This window comes from Tupaia chinensis, unplaced genomic scaffold (genome assembly GCF_000334495.1).
Source record: "Tupaia chinensis unplaced genomic scaffold, TupChi_1.0 Scaffold144426_1, whole genome shotgun sequence".
NCBI classification, from domain to species: Eukaryota; Metazoa; Chordata; class Mammalia; order Scandentia; family Tupaiidae; genus Tupaia; species Tupaia belangeri.
Window position 1 is genome coordinate 2,275,608 of NW_006204286.1, and position 10,402 is coordinate 2,286,009.

A 10,402-nucleotide genomic window follows, 5' to 3' on the forward strand; every position below is an offset into this window, starting at 1 on the left:
TTGCATGTCATCTTTAGAGAGTGGTTTTCTCAACTCATTCTCCCATCTTTTAATAGGATTAATTATCTTTTTTTTTTTTTTGGAACAGCTGCTTGAGTTCCTTGTGTATTCTGGTTATCAGTCCCTTATCTGATGCATAGTTTACAGAAATCTTTTCCCATTCTGAGAGCTGTCCATTCAAACTAATTACTATGTCTTTTGCCATGCAGAAACTTCTTAGTCTGATTTAATTCCACTTGCCTATTTTGGAGATTATCAACTGTAAAGTATGCCGCCATACTTTATAATAAACATGGTAATAAAAAGGAGTTTTCCTTTATCTTTATACTAATTATTCATTTCGGGTTAAATGTAACTGATTGTAACTGACTTGCAGTTTTTTTTTTTTCATTTCTGAAATAAGGTTTGTAAAGATATACAATAGTATTCAGATTATTTCTACCAGCACATGCTATATTTGTGTTTAATTCAAACCAAACACAATTTATATTCCATGGATTCTTATTAGGATTGAACACATTATAATTTCAAAAATGTTATGTGGAACTAGATCAACTGTGCGTGTGGGCCAGTAGTTCCTATTTAGATAATGATTAAGACAGTTGACCTTTCCTCTACTATTAATACATAAGGAAATATGCACTAAAATGTAAATATAAGGATATCCATGCCCAGAGAGAGCTCTCTGACTCAAATAATCACACAACAAAAGAGCATTGAGGAACTTGAATAACAGGACTCTTTGAATTAGAGTTTGTTTTACTATAATTTTTAATTTATATATAATAATTGCAGATATTTATGGGATACACTATTGTTTTTCAAAACATGTTAACATTTTTTAATGATGAAATCAGGGCAATAAACATATCCATCATCTCAAAGATTTATCATTACATCATGTTGACTGAACACATTCAAGACCTGTTCTTCTAGTTTGAATTATAAATTGAATTGTCACCAGCTAGTATTGCTCTACTGTGCTATAGTGTTCTAGAACTCATTCTACTTAGCTACCTGCACTCTTGTATCATTAATCAAGTTTCTCCCTTTCTCCCATTTTCCTCCCCTTTCTAATTCTGGTATCCACCTTACACTTTTCTCTTCCATGCAATCAAATCTTTAGTGTCCACTGATGCTAAGAGAAATGTCAGGCACTGAAAAACAAATAGCACATGTTCTCACTCTTTAGTGAATTATGACTAATAAGTTGTGTCAACTCACATACCATATTAATCAAATAAATGAATCTAGAAGACTATTGAAACCAGTTTGTAGAGGACTTCATACAGTAAGAGGCAGCAAAGGTCCATGACAGAGGCAAGAGGTGGAATGAGAGACTTTGGTACAGTAACAGAAAAACAAAAACAAAAAAGTCTGAGTCTAGAATTAGCTTTTTAACATGCCTCTTGGTAAAGTGTGTTTGAAAAATTCCAGTTTCAATAATGAGGAGAGACTAGTAAAGATTTTCATTAAAGTATTTTTCTTAATGCCTCCGGACAGGTCCAGCATATTTAAATATAGGGAAGAGCACAAGATAGCCTCAAGCTGACAGCCTCACAAAATGAGCTATATTTAATTCCTCTCCTATATTTACACAGGTATTAAATTAAGGACTACCCTGGGTCCAGTAATGTTTCAATATAATTTCATTGCTGAGACTGTCAAATAATTTGTGAACCAAGTTGAGTTATTCTAACAGATCCATTCCATCGAGACAAAGTAATAGCGGGACCACCAGTTAGCTTAATGGCTATGTCGCTGGACTCCCATAAAGTTGACCGTGGTTTGAGTCCTGGACCTGGCAGTTTAAACTCACACTATGCGCATGTGCATGAGTGCCCAAGGTCCTGAGAGAAGAATGGAAGAGAAGGGATTGCAGCATGGCCATCCCGCTCTAGGGAGTGATTTCTTGCTTTCTGTCTCTCTGTCTTTCTGGTGAGCGCACACGCCCTATAGTAAAAACCACTCCAAAAAAAGAAAAAAGAAAAAAGAAAAGAAAAGATTAAAAAAAAAGAAAACGTAATAGCCAAGTGGAAAATTAAACATCTTGTAGGAGACAGAACTGAATATCCTCCAAATTTTCTTTCAAGTATATACTTCTATCAAGAGTTTTAAGGACTTGTTCATTATTGTCTGATGTACTCCAAAGCATATTGCATATATTAGACAAAGAATCATCAAAGGTTACCTCCAATCTTTTAAATTTTTCTTATTTTAAAAGTATATGTGGTTGTTTTGTGTAGAAATTACCTGGGTTACAAGTCATTTGGGAGAAAAGTACTGAAGATATCATTACCATATTCATTACTATGAATGATTTAGAACACCTTCATTTTTCTCCCTCCTCCTCATTTTCTGAGTTATGTTCATTTAATCAGGGATTGTAAATTAATGTAAGAGCAATTATTATTTTTAACACATCACTCTCCCTTTCAAAGGTTTTTCTTTTTGGCATTTACTTATTTTTGTTGTATTGACAGTATAATTTGCATTTAATCTTACATGATTCATCAGTTTTAAGATTCACCACCTGTCCTTTTATAGTACTTTCCCTTTCTTGATTTTGTTATTAATACTTAATCAACTTCTCATATATTTGGAATATGTCTGTGAGGAACTATCTTTATAAAAGTCATGTGAGTAGTATATTCACAAAGTCTTTGCCCATCTGAGAATGGCTTTCTGTTTGTTTTTAAACATTAAGTGTCTATTGTTGTAGAGAAATCTGAAGTCATCTGACTGGTTCTTTAGTATGTAGACTATTACTTTTCTTTATTACCTTACGTTTGTAAAATTTTTAAATTTATCTTTCAAACTAAATCTTTTACAGCAATATATTCACTCATGAGATTTATTTTGTCAGTTTCTTTTTTCTAACAATGTATTTTGAAATATTTTAAAAGATATTTCAGTCAACAATTTTATGAGGTTGATTGAAGGAAAATCAAAACAGTCATAATTTAAGATATAAGTGAATATTAGTAGAACAAGGAAACTGTTTGCTTAGAATGTTTGCTAAGCCTTTCTGTGATGAATAACTATGGTAATTAAATGTTTCCAGGTGATACATGCTTTATTTGCCTTATGGTACTTAAACCACCCCCAATATTTTCTTGCCAATCTTAGGACAATGAACTCTCAAGGGAATGTGGTAAGATTTTATATTTCACATTTAATATGGTAATTTTTTCTTTAGGAACAGAAAGCTGAATGGTTTGCTGTTTCATATCTGCATCAAAATGCACTAGAGTTAAACAGCTGCATCAAAATAATTGCATCACAATGTCTTATCATCCTATAGTTACTGTAACTTAAAAATACAAACTCACAAAGAACACTCTGCTATTAGAAGAGCAATTCACTATCTTGGTACATAATGCTGCTGAATAATTAGCTTCTTTTTTCAGTTTATACTGAAATGATTTATTGTGACTTTTTCAGAAAAAAATTAAACATATATATGTATATATATATATCTTGCCTAAATATAGCTAGAATTTTTCTGATTTGAGAAAATCAAAACGAGGAATATAATCCCAATTAAATACAGATTTTTTATATACACAAATGGACTGATATTAACATTTAAATGAAAATAATCATATGCAGAAGGTTCAGACAATGGAGGCAAGAGAGAAATGAAAGTATTAGAAGCAGCGGTGGTAGCAGAACAAAACCATTATAAAAGACTCCAGTATTATTATCCAACTTCAATTTTTGCTTTTGAATATTTTGTATACCCAGCATTATTTGCTGAAAAAGTTGTTCTTTATCTCAGTGACTAGCACCCTTGTGGAACATTACTTAACTATATGTGAAAGAGTTTGTTTCTGGGCTCTCTGTTCCATCTTATTATATCAGTAACAACATTTTCATTATTGTAGCACTAAAGTAAGTTTCAAAGTTGAGTAGTGTTTGTTCTACAACTTAATTTTTCTTTTCAATATTGTTTATCTATTTGAGGCCTTTGCAATTCAATATAAATTTAAGGATATGCCTTTCTATTTGTGAGAAACAAAAAGCTATTGGAATTTTTATAGAAATTGTGTTTAATCAGCAAATTGCTATGGGCAGTATTGACTTTTTTTTTTTTTCTTTTTTTGGAGAAGTATTTGCTATAGGGCACATGTGCTCACCATTCTCTTCTCGGGATCTCGGGCACACACGCATACATGCCTGGCATGAGTATAAGCCAACAGGTCCAGGACTGGAACCACAGTCGACTACGTGGGGGTCCAGTGACATAAACATCACACGATCTGCTGTCCCATTATTGACTTCTTAACAATGTTAACTCTGCATATTCATAAACACAAGAGGTCTTTCCATTTAACTTTTTTAAAAATTTCATTCTGTGGCCAGCAGGTGGCATGGTGGTTAAGGTACTGAACTCCCATATGACTGACCCTGGTTTGAGTTCTAGATTTGACAGCTTGAAAATCAAACCAAGAGCATGTGCACACATGACCAAAATCCTGAGAGGATTTTTTATTAGCTCTATTACTACACATTGTGAATATGTTGACAATTTATGTATAGAGGACAGTAGAATCTGAGGATAAAGTTTTACCTCTTCCTTTATAACTTGGATGTTGTTTATTTATTTTTGTCTAACTGCTCCATCTACAACTTCCAGTAAATACTATGTTGAATAGTAACAGTGAAAGCAGGCATCTAAGTCCTGTTCTGACCTTAGAGAAAAATCTTTCCGTCTATCACCATTGAGTATGATGTTATGATGTTAGGTGTGGGAATTTGGGGAGTTGGTTTGTAGTTTCAAAAATTTATTTTCACTACCTGGTCTTAACCCACCCCCACCAGGATACTTGGGCTTAGTCTTCACAGGCTTCTTCTTGTGAGTGAATCCCCCCACCTCCTGGAGTTGTCTTTGAAACTTGTGACACTTCAACCTGCGCACTGCACTGTGCATAGAGCAAACTTGATCCTCTTCGCTAAGTTATATCTCCTTAGCTTGCTTGTACATCATCAAGAGCTGAAGACATAGTACAGGAAAAAAACATCTGAAGTTACTGTAAAAGCTTTATCTGCTCTGATCTGGGAAACACAATCCTCTATTATGAAGAAACTTGGAAACCAAGGGTGAAATTTACTCTTCCAATACTATAGAATCTACTCTAATAATAGGAAAAAGTGGGGACTGGGAGGTGGTGTGGTAGTTAGTGTGTTGAACTCCCATATTGCTGACTGTGGTTTGGTGTGGTAGTTAGTGTATTGAACTCCCATATTGCTGACTGTGGTTTTAGTCCTGAACCTGAGAAGTTGCTTTCCTACTTTCTCTCTCTCTCTCTGATCAAATTTAAATAATAATAATAAGTAAAATTTTTTTTAAATGTTTAAAAAAATAGAAAAAAGTGACTACTGCATCAGATGACCAAAAACCAATACAGATCTCAAAGAAACATGAGAAAACAAGGGGTAACTCTCCTCCAAGTGAGCCCAGTAGCCCCTCACCAATGATTGTCAGCACAAATTCACAGAAATGTCAGAAAAATAATTCCAAACATGAGACCAGATGACACAGTGATTATGTTGCTGGACTACCACATGGCCAATTGCAGCTTGAATCCTGGACCAGGGGCTTGAAAATCATGCCGGTCGCATGTGCACACGTGCCCAAGATCCAGGGAGTAGAATGGAGGAGAAGGGTTTGAGGTGGTGACCAACCCCTGGAGGGGTGATTTCCCACTTTCTCCTCACTGTGTATGTTTCTCTCAAGTGAGTACCCATGCTCTTTAGGAAAAAACTTCTTAAAAAACAAGAATCCTGAATATTTATAGTAAAAAAACTCAATGAAATGCAAGAGAAAACAGACAATCAGTTCCAGGAAATGAGAAAATCATTCCAGGAGATGGAAAAGGAGTTTCATAAAATGATAGACACCTTAAAAAGCAACCAAATGAAACTTATGGAAATGAAGAATATAACAAAAACTTAAAATTTACTTCAAAAGCATTAACAGCAGATTGGACCATGTAGAAGAAAGAATTTTTCATCTTTTTTTTTTTTCTAGAGGGCTTGTGTGCTCACCAGAAAGACAGAGATAGACAGAGAGATAGAAAGCAAGAAATAAATCACCCCTTGGGGGGATAGCCATGCTGCAATCCCTTCTCCTTGATTCTTCTCTCAGGATCTTGAGCACACACGTATATGCACCTGGCATGAGTTTAAGCCACCAGGTCTGGGGCTCGAATCGCAGTCTAGTACATGGGAGTTAAGTGACAGCCATTACGCCACCTGCTCATCCCAGAATTTCTCATCTTGAAGAAAAAGTTTCCAACATAGACTAAACCATCAAAAGGAATGGAAATAATAACAAAAAAGAAAATGAGGATAACATACATAAAATTGTAGACATCATGAAATGCCCAAATACCCACGTAATGGGTATTCCAGAAGGTGAGAAGTTGCTAAAAGCTTGTAAAACCTCTTTTGTGAAATTCTACCTGAAATTTTTTCAAATCTAGAGTAACATGGAGAAACTCAGACCCAAGAAATAAAAAGAACTCCAAATACAATCAACACAAAAAGATCCCTCCCACTATATCGTAACTATATTGATAAAAATCAAAGATGAAGACAATATTCTAAAACTAACAAGAGAGAAATGTCAAGTTACTTACAAAGGTTATCCCATGAGTTTAACATCACCTTGAAAACCAGCAAGGACCCTTTAATGTATTTTCTAAGGTTCTTGAAGTATAAGGTTCATTTACATTGTAATGACCCAGAGTAAGAAGTAAGTCTTCAGACTTTTGGTTATGATAATGATCAACAAGGACCCTGAATGAGGGCCATTTGACCTCTAAAACTCTCACTTAAGGGAAAGATAAGGTTTTCATTTCAATATATAAGATATTTTATAGGCTGGAAGCTGCTGGTTGTGAGCTCAAAGACTCCAGGCTGAATGGCTCCAGACACCTGAAAAGAAATTTGATTATCTAAGTCCTCACCAATCAAGAATGCCCAGGAGATGATCATTCCCTCTGGAACTAATCAATCACTGAACTAATCAGGTGCCTAAGACCTCTGCACCTAATTTTTGCCCTTAAAAACGCATATGGGGGGAACCAGCAGTTAGCGTAATGGCTATGTCGTTGTACTCCCATGTAGTCGACCTCGGGTTGCGTCCCGGACCCAGTGGCTTAAAACTCACGCTGGGCGCATGTGCGTGCGTGCCCAAGATCCCGAGAGGAGAATGGAGGAGAAGGGATTGCGGCGTGACCATCCCCCCTGGGGGGTGATTTTTCGCTTTCTGTCTCTATGTCTCTCTCTGTCTGTCTGGCGAGCGCACGCGCCCTATAGGAAAAAACCTCTCAAAAAACAAAACAAAACAAAACACAAAAACGCATATGGGGAACTTCTCAGGAAGATTGGGTTTTTTCAGCATGAGCAGTCCACTCTCTTTGCATTGTGCTTTGCAATAAAGCTGTACTTTTCTTCATCACACCATGTGCCTATGGTTTGGTTTTATAGTGCTTGGGTGAGTGAACCTGATTTGAGTTCGGAAACAACCTCTCAGCTGAAATAATATAGACAAGGAAAAAATGGGATGATGTATTTAGAATACTAAAAGAAAAACAATTTCAAGAGAGAATACTATATCCAGCAAGATTATTACTCAAATGGGAAGAACAAATAAAAGTATCTCAGATAAACAAAAGCTGAAAAAATTCACCAATACTAGACCAATTCTACAATAGGTACTGAAGGGAGTATTATATCAGGAAAACTAAAAAGAGACAAATAGAAATAAGAAAAAAAAAAAAGAAAATGCTAACAAAGTGACAGATAATTCCTCATATATCAATAATAACATTAAGTATTAATAGATTAAATTCTTCTAATAAAAGACATAGGCTGAGTGGATTAAAAAAACAGAAGCTGTCTACATACTATTTACAAGAAACATCTCACTGATAAAAGACATGCATAGATGTGGCTCATCCCCTCCCACACTCATCTTTGAAGGCTTAAGTGTGTTGCTTAAAACTCTGAGATGACCTTGTGCCCTTCCTCACCCCATCTGGACACCCATTCCAGCAAAGGGACTTGCACAACTTCAGACCGCCTGTGTCTAGAAGACTGCATGTCAGAGACACATGTCTCATTGCCTCTCCCACTCACCTTTGAACTCTAGGTGTGTTGCTTGGGACTTTGAGATGACCTTGTGCTCCTCCTTGCCCCATCCAGACACCTGTTCTAGTGAAGGGACTTACCATAAGCAGGCCACCTGCAGCTGGAAAGCTGTGTGGGAGAGACATGTGGCTCACCCCCTCCCCTACTCTCCTTTGGACTCTCCGGTGTGTTGCTTGGGACTTTGAGACAACCTTGTGCCCCTCTCCTTCCAATCCCTACATCCTTTCCTGCACAGGGAGACAGAGTTGCAGAGTCTTTGGCTTATTCCCTACAGCATTTTTTGAAACAATGAGTGCCGCATGATCCCTTCTGTGTTCCTGAATTAAAGCGCATCAGTTCAGTCTCAGGCACATCTATTCTCTAGAAACAGGTGGACTTTGAATCATCCAAGACCAGTGACACCAGTCCAGCTTGCTGGTGAACATCAGGGAGGTAGAGCAGCAAGGAGATATCCAATCACTTACTCCCCCCATGCCTTTGAATTCTTATAATTAACTCGAAGAATTTAGGAAGTAATGTATAGATCATTGGATGACTAGAAACCATTGCAGAAGCACAAGAAATATGAACAACCAACAAAATGTCTCTCCCTAAAGGGAAAACATCTGTTTCTCATCATGCACAGACAATGGAACTTGTGGAAATACCAGATAAACAATTCAGAATATTTATAGTGACAAAATTAAATGAGATGCAAGAGAAAAGAGATAGCAAGCTCCAGGAGATGACTAAGTCCTTTCATGGTTTGAAAGAAGAAATAGACAGCATAAAAAAGAATCAAATGAAATTGTTAGAGATGGAGGCTGTGATATAGGAAATTAAAACCTCTCCCAAAAGTATTAAAAGCAGATTAGATCACACAGAAGATCTAATCTCAGGTGAAGAAGACAAAAATCTCTGACTTAGAAAAAATTACCGAGAAGACTCAGAAAATAACCAAGAAAAATGAGGACAATACATGAGAAATACTAGATTCCATTAAGAACCCAAACATCTGGATAATTGGTATCACAGAAGGTAAAGAAATAAGGACATTGATAATCTATTCCATGAAATTCTAGAAGAAAACTTTCCAAACCTAGAGAGGCATTCAAATATCCAGACCCAAGAAATACAAAGGACCTCAAATAGAATCAACCCAAGAATATCTTCTCCAAGGTAAATCATAGCCAGATTGACCAAAACCACAAAGACAAGATAGTAAAATTGTCAAGAGAGAAATGTAAAGTTATTTGCAAAAGTTATCTCATCAGGTTAACATTGGACCTCTCTTCAGAAACAATGCAGGCAAGGACTAAATAGTAAAATATAGTCAAAGAACTAAATGAAAAGCAATTTCAACCAAGATTACTATACCCGGCAAGATTATCCTTGGATCTAAAATGGCACTATAATTCAAGTAGAATTGACAAACACCTATAGAACTTTCCTCCCTAAGACCACAAAAATAAAGGTTTTTCTCACCCCTTCATGGAAACTTTTCAAAGATTGACCATATTATAGGGCACAAATCAAGCCTTTACAAATTAAAAGTCATAGAAACTATATCTAGCATCTTCTCTGATCATGATGGAATTAAACTTGATATTAATTTCAGCAAAAATCCTCAAAAATACACAAACACATGGAAACTAAACAACCTACTCCTGAATGACTTCTTAACTACTGAAGAAATTAAGTCTGAGATAAAAAAAATATGGAAACAAATGATAAGTACACACACAGGTTTCCACAATCTATGGGACAGCGCAAAAGCAGTCATAAGAGGGAAATTCATAGCAATTAGTGCTCATAAGAAAAAGACAGAAAGGTGGCAAATAGAAAACCTAACATCATGCCTCAGGGAATTGAAAAAAAATGCCAGGTGAAAACAAGTAATAAAGATTCAAGCACAAATAAATGAAATAGAAAATAAATGAACCGTACAGAAAATAAATGAAAGCAAAAGCTAGTTCTTTGAGAAGATTAACAAGATCGGCACACCATTAACTAGACTGATTAAGAAAAAGAGAGAAAGCAACCAGGTAAATAAAATATGTAATGAAACAAGTAATATTACAACAGACACAATAGAAATACAAGACATCATTAGAGGATAGAGAACCAGCAGTTAGCTTAATGGCTATGTAGCTGGACTCCCATGTAGTCGACTACGGTTCACGTCCCGGACCCGGTGGCTTAAAACTCACGCCAGGTGCGTGTGCATGCGTGCCCAAGATCCCGAGAGGAGAATGGAGGAGAA